The 7,936-nt window shown below is 48.0% G+C and overlaps 1 long non-coding RNA gene across 1 annotated transcript; it reads right to left on the bottom strand.

Moving 5' to 3' along the window:
- Positions 1 to 4,198: 4,198 nt before the first annotated feature.
- Positions 4,199 to 6,481, bottom strand: LOC117804591. The gene is made up of 3 exons (XR_004629164.1): positions 6,395 to 6,481; positions 4,689 to 4,768; positions 4,199 to 4,473 (listed from the first exon to the last, which is right to left on the bottom strand). It is a non-coding gene; the product is annotated as an uncharacterized LOC117804591 (long non-coding RNA).
- Positions 6,482 to 7,936: the final 1,455 nt, after the last annotated feature.

The raw sequence follows: 7,936 nt of genomic DNA, 5'->3' as shown, positions 1-7,936 counted from the left end.
CACACCATCGAAAAAAAAAAAAATCTTAAAAAAAAAAAAGAAATAATTATAATATATAATACTGGCAACTGAATAAATAGAAAAGGTCTTGGCTAAAAAGTTGGGAAAAACCTTCCCAACACATAGGAGAAGGGAAAAACCAAAAGGAACCAGAGTTCAAAAGTGGAAAATGGAGGGGCGCCTGGGTGGCACAGTCGTTAAGCGTCTGCCTTCGGCTCAGGGTGTGATCCTGGCATTCTGGGATCAATCCCCACGTCAGGCTCCTCCGCTATGAGCCTGCTTCTTCCTCTCCCACTCCCCCTGCTTGTGTTCCCTCTCTCGCTGGCTCTCTCTCTCTCTCTGTCAAATGAATAAATAAAATCTTAAAAAAAAAAAAAAGTGGAAAATGGAGCAGCTTGCTGGTAAGCCCCCAGAGGCAGTTTCACCTTGACCCACAAAACTGAAAAGGGGTGTGTCTTCCTGAACAGATAAGGATCAGAAGAACAAAGCATGCTATTAATTAAGTCTTGCCTATTTTAAGTTTATGGAATATTCTTTCCCTTAAAGATAAGCTCACAATTAAAGTTCAAAAGGTAAACACAGAAAGGGGGTGGGGGCCAGTCCTGCCTTCTGCTCAGCACCCCCTGCCAGCCCTTGGACTCGGAGGTGGGTGGTCTGGTCCCAAAGCCAAGTTTCCTCACCCTGGGCCTCTAGCAGTCAGACAGTAGGGGAACCAGATCTACCCAGAGAGCCTGGGAACCAGCTCCCGGTGTCTCCTGGTCCTAGCCCCCAGCGAGCAACTGGAACTGAACTTCAGGGGAGGGAGAATGGACTCAGCTTTTCCTCACTTCCCCCAGGAGGATATGAGTCACAGGGAAGAAGCCAGGCAGGGCTGGATTTGCCTAGGATGTGGACAGAAAAAGCAAGCGCCTTCCCATCTGGGTGGCCTTGGGCAAGTCACTTCCCTTCTGCATCCCGGTTTCCTCACCTATAAATGAGGTGATGTCGACCTTTGGCCTCCTAAGGTTAGGATGAGGATTATAGAAAGTAGACTTCAGGAGGATGCCTCCCATGGCCATCGTAAGCCCTCCACATAAGCTAAATGTTCTTATTATCTCCTAGATTCTTTTCATTGTGGACACGGTTTATGGAGCCAGGAACATCAGGGAGTGTTTATTGTCTACTCTACGTGTAAGCTTGGCCAGTCACATTCCCTCCCTGAGTTCCCTCATCTGTAAAATGAGGTGATTGTAAAGTTGGAGTGAATTGATGAATAAAACAAAACTTAACCTATACCCAACAATACTATGTAAATAAATAAAGCCACTGCTTTCTCCTTTCTGTTCCCTCCCCCGGAGCCGGGCAAATTAGGGAAGCGATAAGAAATGTGATAGCCAGGGGCGCCTGGGAAGCTCAGTCAGTTAAGCATCTGCCCTTGGGTCAGGTCCTGATCCCAGGGTCCTGGGATCAAGCCCCGAGTCGGGCTCCCTGCTCATCGGAGAGCCTGCTTCTCCCTCTCCCTCTGCCTCTCCCCTAGCCTGTGGTCTCTCTCTCTCACACTCTCTCTCAAATAAATAAATAAATAAATAAATAAATAAATAAATCTTTAAAAAAAAGAAAGAAAGAAATATGATAGCCAGTGCTCACACACTGAATTTGTAAATGGCTAGTTTACTTGCCAGCTATCCCTTTAGACCAGAACTTTCTATCATAATGGAAATGTACCACGTTTGCCCCATCTAGTACAATAACCACTAGTCACCTGTGGCTATGGAACATCTGGAATGTGGCTGGTTTGTCTGGGGAACTAAATTTTTATCTCATTTTAATTAATTTAAATGTAAACAGCCACATGTAACTAGTAGCTACCATGCTGGACAGGACAGTTTGGATTGTAAACTCCATAAGACCAGCCATCGAATCTGTCTTTTTGTCCTTATATCCCAAACACCCAGCAGAGGACCTGGCACATAGTATGTGCTCAGTGTATATTTGTTGACTGAAAGAATTACCAGAAGCAGAAACTGACAAGAGAATATTCCAAGATCTGTCTCCCTCTTCTGGTGAAATTCCCAAGACTTACCTGTAAAATGGGGATAATAGTGGTTTCTCTCTCCTAGAATTATAATGAGAATTCACAAGTTAATATTTGTAAAGGGCTTGATGGAATGCCAGCAACAGAGCTGGTGTTGTATAAGAGTTTGGTAATTAAAATAAAACCCATCTAGGGGCGCCTGGGTAGCTCAGTCAGTTAAGCCTCCAACTCTTGATTTCAGCTCAGGTCCTGATCTCAGGGTGGTAAGATAGAACCCCGAGTCCCAGCTTCGCACTCAGTGGGTAGTCTGCTCCTCTTCTTCTCCCTCTGCCTCTGCCCTCCCCCCACTCATGTTCTCTCTCTCTCTCACTCTCCCTCTCTTAAATAAATACATAAATAAATAAATAAATAAATAAATCTTATAAAAACAAAACAAAACACATCTAGCCCAAGTGTTTGCCTCTTTTGGAGAGTGTGTCAGTTACATATAAATTTGGTTACAAGTGAAAGAAAATTTCAAAGTAATAACGGCTTAAAAGACACAGAGGTTTTTTTCTCTCTGGTTAAGGACTCTGGAGGGGGGCTCCTTGGAGGTGTCAGGGACTCAGCCTGCTTCTGTATTGGTATTCCATTGACTCCACCTCAGCACTGATTTCTTCCTCATGGTCCAAGATGGCTGCTCAAGCCCCAAGCTTCAAGGCCACATTCCAGCTAGCGAGAAGGAGGAAGAAAGGCAAAGGAACCTAGGTCTTCCTTTTAAGGACACTTTCCAGAAACTGCACACACTTCATCCCATCAGCCAGAACCTGAGCACAAGGCCACCGTGAGCTGCAAAGAAGGCTGGGAAATGTAGTCTTCATTCTGAGTGTCCTAGAAATCGAGAGTTTTATTACTAAGGAAGAAGAAAAGAACAATGTTGATGGACACCCAGCAGTGTCTCCCCAGAATTCGAGTTTCACTCTAGGATTTGGTTTTCGACGGCTGTTTTCATGCCTTTGTATCTACTAATGCGCTTGTGTATGGGACTCTTCAACCCACATTGGGCTTTCATGTCTGCTACCTGATCTGACCCTAAAACCCTTCCGGGCAAATATGTTGTTATTGTTGCTATGGTTATTATTTCCCCTGGAACAGATGAGAAAACGGAAGCTTCACCAGCTAGCTCAAGGACCCAGAGATTGAACATGATAGGTCAAGGACAAGAATGTAGGTCTGTCCAGCTCCCAAACCTTGGTCTGTTTCCCATCCATGGCACCTGCATTCACGACTTCATGGCCCCCCCGGCACACGGAAATGATCCAAATAGACCCAGCTCTGGAGCAGAGCAAGACCTGAGGTCCAGAGAATCACCGGGAACGGGTTCTGGAGCCCTTCCTGCATCTGATGGCAACAGTCACAAATGGCTGCCCCCTCTGGCCCCTCAAGCTCACATCCATCTGACAAGTATTTACTGAGCATGCAGTACGCACCTGGCCGAGTGCAAGGGGTCCAGGAGACCCAGCAGAGGACAGGTCAGGTAAGATCCTGCACTTCCGTCCCTCACGAGCCAGTCAGGGAAGACAGATGATAGAGGAGCGAACAGATATATTTATTTATATGTTCGTGGATTTGATCCATTTATTCAATAAATAATTGCTGAGTACCTACTAGACACTGGAGATACTGCAGCGAACAAGACACAGGTGGTCTCTGTCAACATGGAGCATCCGTTCTCGTGAGGGGTAACAGGATGTCACACAATAAGCAGAAAACCAAAAATGTATTGTAATAAAATAAACATTACATGTCAGGCCATGAATTTCATCTATCTCTAAATAGTCTCCATGGGATGTGGCCATGGATTCCTACCTTCCTGCAATAGGGAAGTCAAGGAGATATTTAAGCACAGCCCTCCAAAATGAGAAGGATCCAACTATTAGGAGAAGTGCAGGGAAAAGAATTGTAGGCAGAAAGAACAGCATGCGTGAGGGCCCTGAGGCAGGCCCTCTACTGAGCATTGTGCAGGGATCATCTCTTTACCACCCACCCCATCAGGCAGATACTGTTATTAATAATAATAAATACTGAGGCTTGAAGAGGAAGACAGACTCCTGGAACACATACACCCCTTAACTCCCTTATGTGGCAGAGCTGGGATTTGAACCCAGATTCACGTTACCACTGAAGCCCATGCCCTCTGTCCTCTCTCTAAGAAAGACGGGCATCAGCAGAGAATGGGAGCAGGTGGCAGGCACCTCCGGGGGGTGAAGTATTCTGGCTCTGTAACCTATACCACAGGCACAGCCAGCAGCATCAGGGCTACTTGGCAGGACCATGCTGTGTGGACAGTCACTCCCTGGTCATCGAGCCAGATCCCAGGTTTAAGCTGATTATCTCTTCGCTGTCAATGAGAGGCTCCGACACAGCCATTACAGAATAGCATAGCTGGCTCTCTTCTCCCCTTTCCTTAAGCGAGGATCCTGAAAGCATGAGGACACATGGGAGAGACGGGTAGAGAAATGCGGAGTAACAGCACAACCAAAATAATAGCAAAAACTTGCATAATGCTTCTAGTGCTAGGTACTGTTCCAAGGGCTTCTGTTACGCTAACTTGCTTAATCTTCAAAACAACCCTCTAACATTATCCCCATTTTACAGATGAGGAAACTGAGGTCCGGAGGGTCTCATCACTTACCAAAGAGGACGTAGCTGATAAATGGCAGAGCAGGGATTTGAACCCAGCTGGCTGACTCTGGAGCTCACACTTCTTCTAGCCTTTTTATTACAAAAGAAGACAAACAGAAAAACACACAGAGCAAATGTATAACCTTGTGGATTGTTATAAGGCAAACACCCGTGTAAGCAGCACACAGGTCAAGAAATAGAACTTTGCCTGAAACTCCGGAAGCCCCTGTCTGTTCTCCCCTCCCAGTCACAGCCCCCTCCTGCCCTCTCTCTGAAATCAACCACAATTCAGATTTTTATAGGAAGAATTTTTTTTTTTTAGGGAAGAATTCCCTGTGTTTCTCTATGGCGTGCTCGCCTGAGTGTACATCCCTAGTCACTGTTGGTTAGTCAGCCGCATCTTTAAATTTGGTACCTTTTAAGTCTCTTTGAATCTATATGTTCTCCCTCCCTCTCTGTCTTTTTCTTGTAATTTGTTTATGGAAGAGCTTTCATTGTTTGACCTGTGGGGTTTCCCAGCCTGGATGGTAGAATACTCACGGCAGAACTCAGCATGTTACTCTGTCCTCTGATTTTCCTGCCAACTGCCCACTGGATCTAGAGGCACGTTCAGACTCAGGTTCTGTCCTCCTGGCAAATTCCAGGGAGGCGGGGCTGGGGGGGGTGGCATGTTCTTCCATCGGGGCATGGAATGTCTGTTTTCCTCCATCCTTTGATCGGAGCCCATGCTATTAACCACATTGCTAAAGGGATCTTCCCGGGTGTCCTCAGCCGCTCTGTGATTTGCTCCACCCCCTGGACATATCTGTCTCCAAAAGCGAGCCTTTTATAGGCACTACGGTTTCTGCTGCCGTGGGCCCGGCTGACACTTGAAGGCTGCCCTTCAGAGGTCCCACCTGAGCTTCTCCACACTCCAGGGGCTGCGGTGGATGAGGCCCTGCCTCCCCGACGAGCATCATCTCTGTCTGCTCCTCCCTCCAGCCCAGTTCACCAGGCGGATGGAATTTTGCGTCATTTCCCAAAAGACCCAGGCTCTCCCTTACCGCTGGGCCTTTGCTCGTGCTGTTGCCTCAACCAGAAATACTCTTCCCCTCACCTCCTCTGACTGAGCATGGCTGATCCTTCGGGTCCTAGCAAATCTGTTCCTTCCACCCTATCCCCATCCTGCCAGATTACCTTTTACACAGCCTCACTTCTCCTAGGCTAACCTCGTAAGCAGCCTAGTAAGCAGCAGTGATGCCACTACCTTGTACCTGCCTGTTTTCTGAACCATTTTCCCTGCTAGAGACAGGGACCCTGCTACAGGGCCGGGCACACAGTAGGTGCACAGTAAATGTCTGTCCAATGCATGCATGCACCAATGAATGAATTGGATTTTACGAGTCATACGAAGGCAAATCCAGGCTCAGATTGAAGGACCTTTCAGACAATGAGCGCCCTTCCAAGATGACACATACCCAGTTCCCCGCCACGGGAGGTAGTTAAGCAGTTGTATAGTGTAGATCACAGAAAGAATGCCCATCTGGGGGGCGCCTGGGTGGCTCAGTCAGTTAAGTGTCTGCCAGTCAGCTCAGGTCATGATCCCAGGGTCCCGGGATCGAGCCCTGTGTTGGGCTCCCTGCTTGGTGGGGAGTCTGCTTCTCCCTCCCCCTCTCCCCCTGCTTTCAATCTCTCTCTCTCAAATAAATAAAATCTTAAAAAAAAAAAAATTCCCACCTGGGATAGAGTCCGTCTAGAAAAATGAGTCTTGATTCTTGAAACATAGTCGAACCTTCTCTTCCAACAATCTTGCTAGGAACCACTAAGTACAAGACAAGTTCAAGAGGAGGAGTTTGAGTTTCAGCACTGGAAAAGGCAGAAGCCCAGCCTCGGGGCTTTCCCTTGTCCTGAGCACTAGGGTTCCTCCAAACAGTGGCCTGGCTATATTTTCAAGTTGCTTTATCATAGCCACTGTGTCTGTGATTAGGAGGCTACCACACTGGGGAAAGAAATGCCCTATGGGGCGCCTGGGTGGCTCAGTTGGTTAAGCTTCTGCCTTTGGCTCAGGTCATGATCCCAGGGTCCTGGGACAGAGCCCTGAGTTGGGCTCCCAGCTCAGCGGGGAGCCTTCTTCTCCCTCTGCCACTCCCCCCTGCTTCTGCTTTCTGTCAAATAAATTAAAAAAAAGAAAGAAAGAAAGAAAGAAAGAAAGAAAGAAAGAAAGAAAGAAAGAAAGAAAGAAAAAGAAAGAAAGAAAGAAAGTGTCCTAGCTGACACCATAACTCCACCTTCTCCCTGCAGTGCCACCAGCGGCTCATCCCATCAGCTGACGGAGATGCCCACAGAAGCCCTCTTTCTATGAACTGCTCCTGAGGCCCTCCAAGGCCATTGCATTTCTGAAACCGTGTGGATCTGAGGGCTCTGGGCCGAGCCAAGCCAATACAGGAGCGGGCAGAGCTGCAGGCCTGCCTTGCGGGGCGCAGAGCCAAGAGCTTAGTCTTGGAAATGGATTATGAGAGTGAATTTGGAACTCCCAGCCCCCCCACCCCCCCACCTGCTGCCTCCCCTGGCCTCAGGGACATGGGGATTACCCAGGCCTCTGGCCGGGGGCCCTCAGTCCTTCCTACATTCCCTGCCAAGTCTGAGAACAAGGATCCTGCCTCTGCTGCACAGAAGGGCAGGGATTTCTCCCCCAACCACCCACTTCCAGCCTTTAGCCCACAGCCTCTCCCCACCCCCACCCTGCTGCCTGGGAGCACACCTGCCTCCCAAGTGTCTGGGACTTACAGCAGTGTTATTCAAATTGTGGCCCTGCAGTTAGAAGGACTCGTTTCAGTGCCCTTTCCTGGGGATAAGCCTTTTGTTCCACCAGAATCTACCTCCTGCCTCCAAAGCCAGGGCTGGGAATTCAATGCTCTGGTGAAATTCATATTCTCTGTTCTCTTGCAAAACTATTCATTACTCTTATGTCATGGGCGTTCTTGATTTGTTGAGGCTTTTAAAAACCAAAGTGTGGTCCTCAACTGGCAGCAAGAGCTCCCCCTGGGAGCTTGTCAGAGACGCAAATTCACAGCCCCCACTCCAGACCCTGAATCAGAATCACCAGGGTGGGGCCCAGAACTGTGGTTTAACAAAATCTCCAGGTGATTCTCACACACTAAAGTTTGAGAACCACAGGCTCGAACTACACAGGTCCATCCTACACACATGTCTGATTTCGCCCTAACCCTGTCAAAGATTCTGGGTAACTTCTACTCATTACCATCTCCTTTAGACGCC

Source organism: Ailuropoda melanoleuca, chromosome 12 (assembly GCF_002007445.2).
Source record: "Ailuropoda melanoleuca isolate Jingjing chromosome 12, ASM200744v2, whole genome shotgun sequence".
Lineage (NCBI taxonomy): Eukaryota > Metazoa > Chordata > Mammalia > Carnivora > Ursidae > Ailuropoda > Ailuropoda melanoleuca.
This window is presented reverse-complemented; position numbering and strand designations above follow the sequence as displayed.